The sequence below is a fragment of the Schistocerca piceifrons genome, chromosome 1 (assembly GCF_021461385.2).
Source record: "Schistocerca piceifrons isolate TAMUIC-IGC-003096 chromosome 1, iqSchPice1.1, whole genome shotgun sequence".
NCBI classification, from domain to species: domain Eukaryota; kingdom Metazoa; phylum Arthropoda; class Insecta; order Orthoptera; family Acrididae; genus Schistocerca; species Schistocerca piceifrons.
The window spans coordinates 1,117,354,262-1,117,370,009 of record NC_060138.1 but is presented as its reverse complement, the minus strand read 5'-3'; the positions used below and the strand labels follow the sequence as shown (position 1 = coordinate 1,117,370,009).

General features: G+C 45.5%; 1 long non-coding RNA gene across 1 annotated transcript in view; it reads right to left on the bottom strand.

The window, feature by feature from the left end:
• The window catches only part of LOC124782245, a 117,577-nt gene that overhangs the window by 77,092 nt on the left and 24,737 nt on the right, over window positions 1-15,748 (bottom strand). The gene's annotated exons all lie outside the window — the stretch shown is intronic.

Sequence of the window (15,748 nt, the reverse complement as noted above, 5' to 3'; positions counted from 1 at the left end):
TTTCATTTCAGTACTACCCGATGGGCCTCACAGTTGGCAAAGAAACAGCGAGTGTCATGAGGCTCCAATAGCGATCGTACAGAATGTAGCAGAACCAGTCATACACACCCACTCAGCCATGCCACAAGTGGATCCATACCATTAGCGCCCTCTGCTACAGCATTGTAGGACGGCCGGCAGTAGCCAGACATCTATTCCACTTGCACTTGGAGCCTCTTTGCTACAATACCTCGCGTTGAGGAAGATGACGGTTCAAACCTCATTCGGCCGTTGTACAGAATGCAGCAGAACCAATGATACACGCCCACTGAGCCACACCACAAGTGGATCCGTACCATGGGCGCCCTCTGCCGCCGCAATGTAGGACTGCCGACAGTAGCCAGACATCCATTCCACTTGCACTTGGAGCCTCTTTGCTACAATATCATCGTTCGTGCCTAGTACAACGAGCCTTTTCCTTGTTGATATTGGCAGCAGAACAGTGTTTCTTGCTGCACTGTTTTTAATGTGTTTTCGGTTATGCGGAGAAGTACCAGTTAAGTGCCGGCCGCTGTGGTCGAGCGGTTCTAGGCGTCTCAGTCTGGAACCACGTGGCTGCTACGGTTGCAGGTTCGAATCCTGCCTCGGGTATGGATGTGTGTGATGTCCTTAGGTTAGTTACGTTTAAGTAGTTCTAAGTCTAGGGGACTGATGACCTCAGATGTTAAATCCCATAGTGCTTAGAGCCATTTGAACCAGTTAAATAAATCTTCTGTTTACTGTGTTAACTTTGCTAATCATTTCCCTACGCTGGCAGTTGCCGAAGCACTCTGTAGCCCTCCCCTCCCCACCGTTGTATACGAAATCGTACACAACGTGAGGTATAGCTAGTTTTGGGGTGAATTTGTCTATTGTTACCTCTTTTACGCAACACAGCCAAGTCAGTGCTGGTTTTAAGTTACAGTTCCGTCACTCACACACAATCACAGTAATCCGTAGCAGTCGGGTTATGACATTTAACCGAACCTGATAGCAGTAAGATTACAAAACGGACTGTTTGTGACACAATGATTGCTCTAATGTAACACAAACTGACCACTTAGAATGTTCAGTCCTCTGTCACGATTGTACAACGTGCCAAGAGGCTTTTTTAACTAATTCCAGGGTCATAGTTTACACAGATTAACCTGAATTTTGCGTGTTCGTCCTTATCACTCGCCCGCGATTACTTTGCGGCAGTCTAAGGACAAATTTAAATCATAATCTCGCAAAGTTACCACATTTAGTTCGTTCAAAAATGGTTCAAATGGCTCTGAGCACTACGGGACTTAGCATCTATGGTCATCAGTCCCCTAGAACTTAGAACTACTTAAACCTAACTAACCTAAGGACATCAAACAACACCCAGTCATCACGAGGCAGAGAAAATCCCTGACCCCGCCGGGAATCGAACCCGGGAACCCGGGCGCGGGAAGCGAGAAGAGTTCATAATACATGCATCCGAACCTGATAAAGGCCGAGCTTCGAACCTCCTGTAGCCTTTCCAAAGCAATGTTTTGCCCACATAAGACGCACGAATATACTCTCTTCTCGCTGGCTGAGACACATTACAGCCAGTGAAATGTCTATGTAAAGCCAGCCTATCCTGCGTCTTTTACAGTGCAGCAATCGTAACTTAATAGCTTTATTGACTAACATATTACATGCACAAGTTTAGAAAATCCACAAATATTAAGAGTATTTCTCTCTTCAAATACATGAATCACTGTAATATATTTCTTGTTTCTCCGATACCATAAAGTGGCCAACTGCAGTTTACAAAGGTTCCCCTGGCCTTTTGGCTCACTAATGCTGTCTAGACATAGTTCTCACACTAGTTTGATAGATATGGGGCCTATAACAATATTCATTTATTGTACTACTTTGCATTCACACATTCACTCACACTAATAGCTAAACGTACTAAATCAGCAACGATTACTAGAAGTCATAATATTAACAGAAGATAAACTTTCATTTCCAAAATATATCGTTTTGGCTACTTACATTTCGTAGTGTCTAAGGCAGTGATATCTTCCGGCCGTATCTATCAGGAAATCTAATTTCCTTTATCTGCTATCGTTCGACTTCTATAAGAGCGATGGAACGGCGCTACGCCTCAAGTCGACGTAAAAGACATGTATTCAGATTCACAGTTTACCCGAGATTTCGAAGAACTGCGATCATAAGGCAGAAGACATAGAAAACTTGCCTCCCGAATTTCTAAAATCACTGAGGGAAGTACCAACCATAGGACCATTAGCTGTTTGTGTCGAACCTACGAGTATGAATGCATTCCATCTAACTTACGGAGAACACAAGCACAGTATTTCTGCTACAAATAACAGATAGATAATTGTTAGCATCCAACTCAGACAAAGAACTGACATCACTTAGACCCAGTAAGATGGCTGCAGACGAATTATGGGCAAAGTTTAGGTGAACTGTACATCAGAGTCTGGAGAAGTACGTGACGAGTATGTGGATTAAGAACAGAAAATACCCACCGTGGTTAAACGACGGAATTTAAAAATACTGAGAAAGCAAAGACTGTTGCACTCTCGGCTAAAAAGAGAACACGCAAGTGTCGACAGGCGAAAGTTATTTGAGATTCGTGCGTCTGTTTAAAGATCGATGTGCCAAGCTTACAACAACTACCACCGTCATACCTTAACAAAAGATCTGACCGAGAACCCGACAAAAATTCTGGTCCTACGTAAAATTGCTAAGCAGAACCCAGTATGTTATCCGCGACAGTGAGTGTTCATCAGAGACAAGGGTACCGTCAGGGGTGTTCCCCAGAGAAGCGTGACAGAACAGCTATTATTTTCTATATACATCCACTCATCGGTTGACCGATCTAAAGTGGCTGTAGGAGGCAGCAATTTAAGAAATTGTTCACGCGGGAGAATTGTACAAACGTACCGACGGTTGACCGACACAGGGAATCCTGTATGGAGGACACAGTAATAAACATCTTTGGCGTAGACAAACAACTCAAAGAGTTGACAGCGAATAAGTCGCCAGGTGCTGATGGAATCCCAGTTCGGTTGTACACAGAGTACTCCACGGCACTGCACCCTCGCTTAGCTTGCATTTATCGTCCAGTGCAAAGTCCCAAGCGACTGGATAAAAGCGTAGGTGACTCCAGTATATAGGAAGGGTAAAAGAACGTACCCGCAAAATTACTGGCCAATCCCCTTACAATCGGTTCGCTCAGAATCCTTGAACATACTCGTAGTTCTAATATAATAGATTTCCTTGAGACGGAAAAGCTTCTGTCCACAAATCAGCACGCTTTTAAAAATCATTGTTCGTGCGAAACTCAGCATGTCCTATTCTCATACGTTACCCTGCGAATTATAGATGAAGGGCTACAGGCGGTTTTCATAGTCCTAGATTTGTAAAGGAAGTACAAGCGTATGGAATAGGTTCCCAGATATGCGAGTGGCTCGAACACTTCTTAACTAACAGAACCCAGTATGTTGTCCCCGACAGTGAGTGTTCATCAGAACAAGGGTATCGTCAGAGCTGTGCCCCTGGGAAGCGTGACAGGGCCGCTATTATTTTCTATATATATAAATGTTTTGGAGGAGAGGGTGGGCAACAGTCTCCAGTTTTTTGCTGATAATGCTTTGGTGTACGGTAAGGTGCCAGCGTTGAGAGACTGAAAGAGGATACAAGACGCCTTAAACAAAATTTCTACATGTTTTGATGAATAGCAGCTAGCACTAAAAGCATAAAAATGTAAGTCAATGCGGATGAGTAGGAGAAACAAACCCATAACATTGAAATACTGCATTAGTAGTGTCCTGCTTGACACAGTCTCATCGGTTAAATAAATGTTCAAATGTGTGTGAATTCCTAAGGGATCAAAGTACTGAGGTCATCGGTCCCTAGACTTTCACACACACACACATGCCCGAGGGAGGACATGTCCTCCGGCGGGAGAGACCGCGCAATCCGTGAAATGGCGCCTCTAACCGCGTTGCCACTCCGCGCGGCGTCGATTAAATATCTAGGCGTAGCGTTGCAAAGCGATGTGAAATGGAATGTGCATGTAAGGATGGTAGTAGGTAAGTCGGATGGTCGATTTCGATGTACTGGGACAATTTTAGGAAATTATGGTACAACTGTGAAGAAGACCGCTTACAGGTCACGAGGGAAAACCATTGTTAAATACTGCTAGATTGTTTGGGGCCCCCACCAGGTCGACTTAAAAGAAGACATCGAAGCAATTCAGATGCGAGCTGTTAGATTTGTTACCAGTAGCTTCCGTAGCTCGTGATCTTGCGGTAGCGTTCTCGCTTCCCACGCATGGGGTCCCGGGTTCGATTCCCTGTCGGGTCAGGGGTTTTCCCTGCCTCGAGATGGCTAGGTGTTGTTGTATCGTCTTCATCATCGTCATTCATCCCCCTTACGGTCGGAGGAAGGCAACGGCAAACTAGCTCCGCTAGGACCTTGCCTAGTCAGCGGTGCGGGTCTCCCACATCGTCCCCTACGCTCCTCGGAGTATGGGACCTCATCATCATCATCAGCTTCCAGGGAATCCCTGGAGGGAAGACGACGTTCTTTTTGAGGAAAACTATTGAGAAAATTTATAGGGCCTGTATTTGAGGCTGACTGCAGACGATTCTGCTGCCACCAACGAACATTTCGCGTAAGGACCATGAAGATAAGATACGAGACATTAGGACTCTTTTTTTTTTTCTTTATTGTGATTTCATGCCCCTGCCCCATACGGGCAGGGGAGGGCTGTCAGCAGCACAATCCGCCGCTCTTCAGCCGAGTGAATGACAACTAAAACAAGAAGAAAATAATAAATACATAAGGAGGTAAAAAAGGGGAACATAAAACAGAGTAAGGGGAGAAAATGGAGGTAAAAATACACTGACATGTAGAAGTTCATTGGGGACAGTTAAAAAAGTCACCAGAAAGTTAAAAAACGCAGTTGGCGATTCTTAAAACACAGAAGACACTGGATGCGCATGCACAGGTTAAAAGTTGGCCACAGTATTAAAAACACTCCGAAACAACACACTTAAAACCCACTTGGAGCACACACGACGAAGAATAAAACTACCAGGCAGGACCTGCCGAGGGAAAGGGCAGAGAGGATGGAAAAGGAGGGGAGAGCATGGGGCAGCTGGGGAAGCGGCGGGATGAAGAGAGGAGGGGCAACTGTGGGTTCACAAAGAGGCAGGAGACACATGGGGTGGGAGAGGAAAAGGGAAGACAGGGCAGGAGGGAGCGCAGAGACACTGAAAGAAGGCACAAGAGATGGACGGGGAGTAGGAGGGGAAATCCGCTCAGAAGGAGGGAGGGGGAGGAGAGGGAGCCCTGAGGAGGAGGCAGGAAGAGGGGGCTAGAGTTGGTAGGAAGGGTAGATGTCAGGGCGAAGCTCATCATCCGGGAGTTGTAGACGGTGGAAGTTGTGTTGGGAAAGGAGATGGAGGGTGTGGAGATGGAGAGAGAGAGGGACACAACGGTAAAGGCGCGGCAACTGGTTGGGAGTGGAGAGGAAGGGAGACATCAGGGGGTGAGGGGGATCAAGGCGGCGGACAATATATAGTGTGCGGATGCGTTCAAGGAAAAGGAGAAGGTGGGGGAAGGGGATGAGGTCATAGAGGATGCGCGTGGGGGACGGAAGGCAGATGCGGAAGGCGAGGCGGAGTGCATGGCGTTCGAGGATTTGGAGGGCTTTATAGAACCGGGGAGGGGCGGAAATCCAAGCGATGCTGGCATAACAAAGGATGGGGCGGATCATGGATTTGTAGGTGTGAAGGATGGTGGAAGGATGCAGACCTCACATCTGGCCGGACAGGAGTTTCAGGAGGCGGAGGCGGTTGTGAGCCTTGTTTTGGATGGTAAGGAGATGGGGAGTCCAGGTGAGGTGGCGGTCGAGTGTGAGGTCAAGGTATTTGAGGGTAGGAGTGAGGTGGATAGGATAGCCGTAAATGGTGAGGTAGAAATCATGGAGGCGGAAGGAGCGGGTGGTGCGGCCTATGATGATCGCCTGGGTCTTGGAGGGATTAACACGGAGGAACCACTGGTTGCACCAAGCGGTGAATTGGTCAAGGTGGGTTTGGAGGGTACGTTGGGACCGTTGAAGGGTAGGATAAAGGGCTAGGAAGGCGGTGTCATCAGCGAACTGGAGAAGATGAACAGGAGGGGGAGGTTTGGGCATATCAGCAGTGTACAGGAGATAGAGGAGAGGGGAAAGGACAGAACCTTGGGGCATGCCGGCAGAGGGGTAGAAAGTACGGGAGTTGGAATTGTGGATAGTCACATAGGAGGAACGATGGGAGAGGAAGGAAGCAACGAGACGGACGAAGTTGATGGGGAGAGCATAGGTCTGGAGTTTGAAAAGGAGCCCGGGATGCCAGAGACGGTCATAGGCGTTCTGGAGATCAAGGGAAACAAAGATAGCAGAGCGACGGGAGTTAAGTTGGAGGGAAAGAAGATGGGTAAGGTTAAGGAGCTGGTCGTCAGCAGAGAAGGAAGGCCGGATGGGTAAGAGGAAGGAGGCGGTGCTGGTTAAGGTGGCGGTGGATACGGCGAGAGAGGATGGCCTCAAAGACCTTACTGAACACGGAGGTGAGGCAGATGGGACGATAGGAAGAGGTAGCAGAGGGGGTTTGTTAGGCTTAGGGAACAGCAGGACACGGGAAGTCTGCCACAGGTCAGGGTAAAATCCAGTGGAGAGGAGGACATTGTACAGGGTAGCAAGGACAGACAGGAAGGATGGAGGGGATTCCTTGAGGTGACGGTAGGTGACACCATCATGACCAGGGGCGGTGTTTCGTTTGGAGCGGAGGATGAGTGTGATGTCTTGCATGGTGATGGGAGTGTTGATGTCGGAGGGGGGTAGCCGATCCAAGTACTGGAAGCTAGGGGCGAGTGGGGGGACACATTAGGACTCATACGGAGGCATATAGATATTCATTTTTGCCCGCTGTGTTTGCGAGTTGAACAGGAAACGAAACGAACAGTAGTGGTCTACTTTTAACCAACTTTGATTTCGTAAGGAACCGTTGTGCACAGTGACCGTAGATTATAAGAAAGGAGAGGTTCACAGCTATGAGTTGCAATGCCATTTGTTTTTATTCTTCTTGAAAAACTAGACTTCGGCTATAAATAGTCATCGTCAGTGCATCTGAGTTACAGTTCAACAGAATCGCGGCAGTAGATGGCACCACCATATGTGCTTACAGGAGTATAGGCAGAAGGAAACTACCTATACACGTATAAGAATATGTAGTGACATGTGCTGCCGAAAGTCTGTTGAACTGCAACTTAAATACACTGAAGATGGCTATTTATAGCCGAAGTCCAGATTTGCAACAATAATAAAAACTAATGGGATTGCGAATGATTGCTGTGTGCCTCTCCTTCCGAATGGTAGTGGTACAGGGCACCCTCTGCCACGCCCCATGCGGTTGCTTGCGGAGTGAGTAGATGTAGATGTAGATGTAGAAGGAAGATTAGGGTTTAAAGTCCCGTTGACATCGAGGTCATTAGACATTTAGCAGAAGCTCGGATGGAGGAGGAAATCGGTCGTGTCCTTTACCATTCCGATATTTGTCTGGAACGACTTAGGGATCTACGGCGAGCTCTACGGCACAATCATCTTAACTGCCCTCTATCCATGATGCTGACAAGAATAATATACACAAGAATGGCAAGGACAATTACGGATCTGTTAGATAACGATCAGTTTGCCAGTAGGAGAGGTAAAGGAACCAGAGAGGCAGTTCTGACGTTGCGGTTGATAACGAATGCAGGACATAAGAAGAATCAAATCACATTCGTAGTGTTTGTCGTCATGGTAAAAGCTCTGTACAGTGTAAAATAGTGGAAGATGTTGGCAATACCCAGAAAAATAGCTGTAACCCATAGAGAAAGACGACTAATGCGCAGTATGTAAAATAACAGAGAAGGAACAAGAAGAATAGAAAACGAAGAACGAATTTCTCAAATTGAAAAGGGTGTAAGACAATGATTAATCTTTCATCCCTACTGTTGACGGAAGTAAAAGGCTCAGAAGCGGGATTAAAATTCTGGGTGAAAGTATACTAATCATAAGGTTCGCTGATAACGTTGCTATTCTCGATGAAAGAGAGGAAGAATTACAGTCTATGGTGAAAGGAATGATGTCGCAATAAGACTTAAGTAATAAGGAGTGGCAGAAATGAAATTAATGGTACATATAAGATTAAAATTGAAGAACTGAAAATGGTCAAAGTGAAGGAACTCTGCTACCTTGTTAGCAAAGTAACATAAAACGGACAGAGCAAGAACTACATAGAATGCATACTAGCAAGAGCAAAGAGGGCTTTCCTGGGCAAAAGAATTCTGCTAGTATCAAATATCGGCGTTAATTTGAGGAAAAATTTGCAAGAATGTTCGCTTGGAACATATTTTAAAATCTCTTTAGTTTCCTCCTCCAACTTGATTACGACTCGAATCAGTAATTTTAAAATAAATAAAACTATTAGCAACGAGTAAATACAACTTAAGATTATATCATGGAAGTAAAAAAAGGTGGCGGCACAACAGGCTTACGCTGTACATTGTTTTGAAGCCAGAGTGGGTGGGGCCTGTCGCCATTTTAAGTAGCTCAAAACATTAGCTGTTTACGAGTGCTTCTTGTTCAACATTTCTGTCGTGTACTCGCAACGACTGTTTTAAATACTAGAAATTACAGTGCTTACACGAATAACATACTGTCAGGAAAACAATTTCGAACGTTTTCCTGTTCTTGAATGCGTATTTGCTTTAGTAATACTACACAGAGTGCCTCACGGGAAGGTGTCATCGCGGTGAACTATGGGGGTATGTAATGCGGTGAACCTAATGTCTTGGGCTAGTTAAGATGTCGGACATCGGCTTCAAGTTTGTGACGTAATGCCACCTCCCTTACTTTTTTACCTCCGTGGATTACATACGCCACAGTTCGTAATAATATTTATCTCTGGATTCGTTTATTTTGTCACACAGACAAACATCATTAGACAGGCAGTATCGTGGAGGTAAAAAAAAAATGGAGAAGCCACTACGGATTCACGGTGGACGCTGTTTTGAAGCCAGAGTGGGCGGGGCCAGCCGCCATCTTAAACAGCCCACAGTAATGTATATGATTCTTTCCTGTTCATTACTTCTCTCGTGTGCACGCAAAAACTGTTTTAAATACTGAAAATTATAGAGCTTACATGAATAACACAGGGTCAGGAGGGCAATTTTGAACGTTTTTCTGTTCTTAGATGCGTGTTTGCTCCGGTAATACGACACATTTTACCTCGTTAAAGTAACTTAGTTTTTGTTGATATATTTCGAATAACCAAGAAAAGAAGGAAATGGTGTGCAAAGCATGCTTTCTTAATCCATTTAATTGTACTTCTACTGTAATTGTATCGATAACGAATGAAGCTGGAATTTCGAAACGAGTGCTTGTTTGCTTACTCGTACTGCATCTTGCTCGTTACATTTTCAACTTTTAATTCGCATGCACAACACTTTTAATGTTCACGTTTGCAAAAAAACCGTACCTACGTGTTCTTTGTTACCCACAACTGTGTCCAATGAGGAAAGAAGCAAGGCATGCTATCGTATTTTGTGCATGTCAGCAAAGTGAACGATTATTGAAATATCGAAGAAACAGGACTGTACACGGGTGTACCTCCATGCAGAATAAAGTATTTGTTTTATTATTTACTGGATTAGTCTCACTGTAGTTTACACATCTTCTCACTTTGAAATCTTACATATGTCGCGTCATTCAGTGTGTGGCCAATAACAGCAATTTACAGGATAAAAAGAACGATATAATATTTTTAAACATGTTCCAGCACTGTGCAATGCAACAAATGTGATTAAGGAAATGACCTCAAACGCTTAGACCCTATAAAACAGATATTTTGCTTTAACATGAATGTGAGTCTTTTTTTAGGAATGTTGTTAAAGTACTTTGCTAAATCTGGTTGGTTCCCAGTCTTTCCTTCCCATAGCGTTCACCCAGAAAGCTTTGTGAGTTGGACCGATAGGAAATGTAAAGTCAAATGATAGAAATAAAACAACGACAATACGAGTAGTAATTCATGTATACAAAGGAAAATATTGCTTGAATGGTTCCACTTACGAATGAAATCTGATTGTCTTAAACTTTAAATTACGATCGGATGGATTAGTACGTCTGTAAACGATGCAAGGTTGCATTTTTGATGAAACAACTATGTCTCCGCACAGTCATGGCACCAGATGGTATTTGGGATACAACCACGAAAGTCGATAGCATCCCCAACGGTCGAAGCTGGGCAGAGGCACATCGGAGTGACATCACGGATAAGTAACACCGCGGTGAACCAAGGAAGTTACATGTGGTGAACCTGATGTTTAGGGCTATGTATCACGGCTTCAGATTTGCGACGTAATGATAACTTTTTTAATTCCATGGGAAATAACGTATACAGTATCATTGGTGTTACTGAAGCCCACATTTTAGAATTGCAATATGGCGGCGAGCGCAAAGGACGTGTAAACACGTTTATTTACTGATAAAAACGTCGTAAGAAGTGGGGATAAACTCATATTACCACGTTACCTTTAGAGTTTTGTCCTAATGGTCAATACAGGAGCCGTGTTTGGCTGCAATCTTTCGTACAGCAGTCCAAAGAAACAAGGAAAGGACGATGACTCAATGAAAGCGTAGCTGGAAGCACATGACGTATTCTTGCTTTTGTATTCAATGTAAGCCTAAATACACTCCTGGAAATTGAAATAAGAACACCGTGAATTCATTGTCCCAGGAAGGGGAAACTTTATTGACACATTCCTGGGGTCAGATACATCACATGATCACACTGACAGAACCACAGGCACATAGACACAGGCAACAGAGCATGCACAATGTCGGCACTAGTACAGTGTATATCCACCTGTCGCAGCAATGCAGGCTGCTATTCTCCCATGGAGACGATCGTAGAGGTGCTAGATGTAGTCCTGTGGAACGGCTTGCCATGCCATTTCCACCTGGCGCCTCAGTTGGACCAGCGTTCGTGCTGGACGTGCACACCGCGTGAGACGACGCTTCATCCAGTCCCAAACATGCTCAATGGGGGACAGATCCGGAGATCTTGCTCGCCAGGGTAGTTGACTTACACCTTCTAGAGCACGTTGGGTGGCACGGGATACATGCGGACGTGCATTGTCCTATTGGAACAGCAAGTTCCCTTGACGGTCTAGGAATGGTAGAACGATGGGTTCGATGACGGTTTGGATGTACCGTGCACTATTCAGTGTCCCCTCGACGATCACCAGTGGTGTACGGCCAGTGTAGGAGATCGCTCCCCACACCATGATGCCGGGTGTTAGCCCTGTGTGCCTCGGTCGTATGCAGTCCTGATTGTGGCGCTCACCTGCACGGCGCCAAACACGCATACGACCATCATTGGCACCAAGGCAGAAGCGACTCTCATCGCTGAAGACGACACGTCTCCATTCGTCCCTCCATTTACGCCTGTCGCGACACCACTGGAGGCGGGCTGCACGATGTTGGGGCGTGAGCGGAAGACGGCCTAACGGTGTGCGGGACCGTAGCCCAGCTTCATGGAGACGGTTGCGAATGGTCCTCGCCGATACCCCAGGAGCAACAGTGTCCCTAATTTGCTGGGAAGTGGCGGTGCGGTCCCGTACGGCACTGCGTAGGATCCTACGGTCTTGGCGTGCATCCGTGCGTCGCTGCGGTCCGGTCCCAGGTCGACGGGCACGTGCACCTTCCGCCGACCATTGGCGACAACATCGATGTACTGTGGAGACCTCACGCCCCACGTGTTGAGCAATTCGGCGGTACGTCCACCCGGCCTCCCGCATGCCCATTATACGCCCTCGCTCAAAGTCCGTCAGCTGCACATACGGTTCACGTCCACGCTGTCGCGGCATGCTACCAGTGTTAAAGACTGCGATGGGGCTCCGTATGCCACGGCAAACTGGCTGACACTGACGGCGGCGGTGCACAAATGCTGCGCAGCTAGCGCCATTCGACGGCCAACACCGCAGTTTCTGGTGTGTCCGCTGTGCCGTGCGTGTGATCATTGCTTGTACAGCCCTCTCGCAGTGTCCGGAGTAAGTATGGTGGGTCTGACACACCGGTGTCCATGTGTTCTTTTTTCCATTTCCAGGAGTGTAATTGCAATACAGTTTGTCTCAGCTGAAATACCGACTGTTTTTAAATAGCTTATTTATATTTTAAGGTGTTTAAATGATCTAGTATTAATGTGCGTAGCTTAATGGTGTGTTCTTAACCGCTTTTGATCAACTTCGGCGTTTCTTCGAATAGTGTGCTCGGTATGAAACTGCTCCTATAAGTAGAACTTGCGCTTTGGCTACAGTCTTCTTTAAACATGTGTAAATGTAACTTGATCTCATAACATGATTCTACAATGTATTTCTTAAACACGAGTAGTTCGCAAAGATTTCCTCCACTGCAGAACTTGTTTGGACAAACTCGTGAAGCTTACAATGTCGTTTCGTTTAAGAAAATCGTACACAAACTTCCTGGCGTCGCCATCTTACCTCGCCAAAGTCAGACTTCAGTAAAAGATGCGCCTTTGTCAGTCTAACGATGTACGAAATTATAAATGGCCATTATGTGCAAGTTTATTAAGATTTATACGAAATTATTAATATCCAGTCGCATACCTAACAGGTAAGATACACAATAAACTAAAGGTAACGTTAAAAATTTATTCCGTACCGTCTGTAAATTTTTGTTCCATTACTGCTTTCGTCAACGACGTACATTTGTTTATAATAATTATGGTCCCAGACCAGAGAATGGAAGACTATATGGTCATAAAATATTTTAAAGGGTAGAATTAAGAGTGATATGAGAAGAAGAATGAAAGAAAATTATTATAGAAGGAAGAGAAAATAAATTAACAGATGAAAAGTTGACAACACTTCCCCACTCGATTAACGCTAAAGGCACTAGCCAAATAAGCAGTTCGGTACTCTAAACAGTGAAAGACTTCGTCGTAAAAGTGGAGAAAAAATGGAAAAAATTCAAAGGCACCGTTCAATATGCCCTAGACAACTACGTTCCGAGTATGGTTTTAAGTGATGGGACTGATCCACCAGGTTTTAATAGCCGTGTTACGAAAGCGCTATGTACACAAAGAGCACTTCACTCAGATTTAAGAGAAGTAAATACCTAGCTCCCAAACAAAAGCTGAACGAAGCTAAAATGAGCGTAAGGAGAGCAATGAGAGAACCGTTTGATGATTTTGAAAGTAAGATGTTGTCAACCGACCTGAGTAAAAACCCTATGAAAAAAATGGTTCAAATGGCTCTGAGCACTATGGGACTTAACATAGGAGGTCATAAGTCCCCTAGAACTTAGAACTACTTAAACCTAACCTAAGGACATCACACACATCCATGCCCGAGACAGGATTCGAACCTGCGACCATAGCGATTGTGCGGTTCCAAACTGTAGCGCTTAGAACCGCTCGGCCACCCCGGCCGGCAAAAACCCTATGAGTTTTGGTCGTATGTAAAATCAGTAAGTGGGTCAAAATCGTCTATTCATTCTCTCAGCGACCACACCGGCACCGAAACGGAAGATAACAGAGAGAAGGCCGAAATACTGAATTCGGTCTTCCGAAGTTGTTACACAGCGGACGATCGTAACACTGTCCCTCCTTTCAATCGTCGTGCCAACGTCGAAATGGCAGATATTGACATAACCGATAGCGGAACTGAAAAGCAGCTACAACCGCTTAGTAGTGGAAAGGCTTCAGGACCAGATGAGATACCTATAAGGTTCTATAAAGATTATGCGTAAGAACTTGCTCCCCTTCTAGCAGTAATTTATCGCAGATCGCTTGAGCAACGAAAGGTATCTAACGACTGGAAAAAAGCGCAGGTCATCCCCGTTTTTAAGAAAGGTCGTAAGACAGATCCACACAGTTATAGACCTACAGTGTTGACGTCAATCTGTTGTAGAATTACGGAACGTGTTTAATGCTCAAGAATTATGACTTTTTTGAAAATGAACATCTCCTGTATAAAAATCAACATGGATTTCTCAAACAGAGGTCCTGCGAAACTCAGCTCGCTCTGTTCCTCCATGAGACCCACACGCAGTGGAGAACGGCGCTCAGGTTGATGCCGTGTTCCTTCATTACAGTTAGGCATTTGACAACGTCCCGCATTGCCGTTTCATGAAAAAAAGACGAGCTTACGGAGTATCGGAGCAGACTAGCGATTGGATTCAAGACTTTCTTGTACATAGAACTCAACACGTCGCTCTTAACGGAAAAAAATCGACAGATGTAAAGGTAATGTCCGGAGGACGACAGGGAAGTGTGATAGGACCGTTGCTGTTTGTAGTATATATAAATGATGTAGTAGAAGGCGTCGGATGCTTTTCAAAGCTATTCGCAGATGATTCAGTTGTCCATTCCAAATTAGCAACGCCAGAGTACAGTAAGAATTTGCAGAACGACCTGCAGAGAATTGATGAATGGTGTAGGCTCTCGCATTTGACCCTGAACGTAAATAAATGTAATATATTGCGCATACATAGAAAAGGAATTCCACTATCGTACAGCTACACTACTGATGACAAACAGCTGGAGATAGCGTCTGCCTAAAATATCTAGGCGTAACTATCCAGAGCGACCTTAAGTGAAATGACCACGTAAAACAGATAGTGGGAAAAGCAGACACCAGACTCAGATTCATCGAAAGAGTCTTATGGAAATGTAACTCATCCACGAAAGAAGCGGCGCATAAGGTGCTTCTTCGCCCTATTCTTGAGCATCGTTCATCTATCTGGGATCCCTATCAAGTAGGACTGATAAAGGAGATAGGGAAGATCCAACGAAGAGCGGCGCGTTTCGTCACGGGATCGTTTAGCTGGCGAGAGAGCGTTACGGAGATGCTAAACAAACTCCACTGGCAGACGTTACAAGAGAGGCGTTGTGTATCACGGAGAGATTTACTATTGAAATTTCGGGACAACACTTTTCAGGAGGTGTCGGACAACATATTAACTTACCTCCACATACATCGCGCGTATTGACCACGGGGAGGAAATTCGAGAAATTGAAGCCAATACAGAGGCTTACCGACAATGGTTCTTCCCACGCAGTCTTCGCGAGAGGAACAGGGCTGGAGGGATCAGATAGTGGTACCGAAAGCACCCTCCGCCACACACCACAAGCGGCTTGCGGAGTATGATGTAGATGTAGATGTAAAAGTGCGCGCATAATTCATGAAGTGGAAATCATTCACCGTACAAAGAACAATAAGGTGAATAATTTCGGCGGGAATATTTAACGGTTACCTCTCGCGAATGTTGTTTCCAGATCGTTACACTGCATGTTACACGACATAAAGGAACCTGCGTTTGTTTATGCCCGCTTCGTGAATGTGTTCATCTCCGCATGATGCGACCTTCATCTCCTGGCGCATCCAGTTCCGTTTACTCGAGGAAGATTCTACTTTCCCCACGCGGGGCAGCTGATTTAAATTCTTCGCGAGCAGCGGGCGCGGCAGAGACGCCTGCAGACAGCTTGCTTTGCATCGGCCGTCCTTGTGATATCCCCGCCAGCAAAACGGGTTTTCTGCGCCTCCTCCTCGCTCGCACTACGAAAGCAAACCTCGATTAGGTGAAAAAGTATCTGCGGAAGTGAGACTTCTACTTCCACACTTAACGTTTATTATCAAT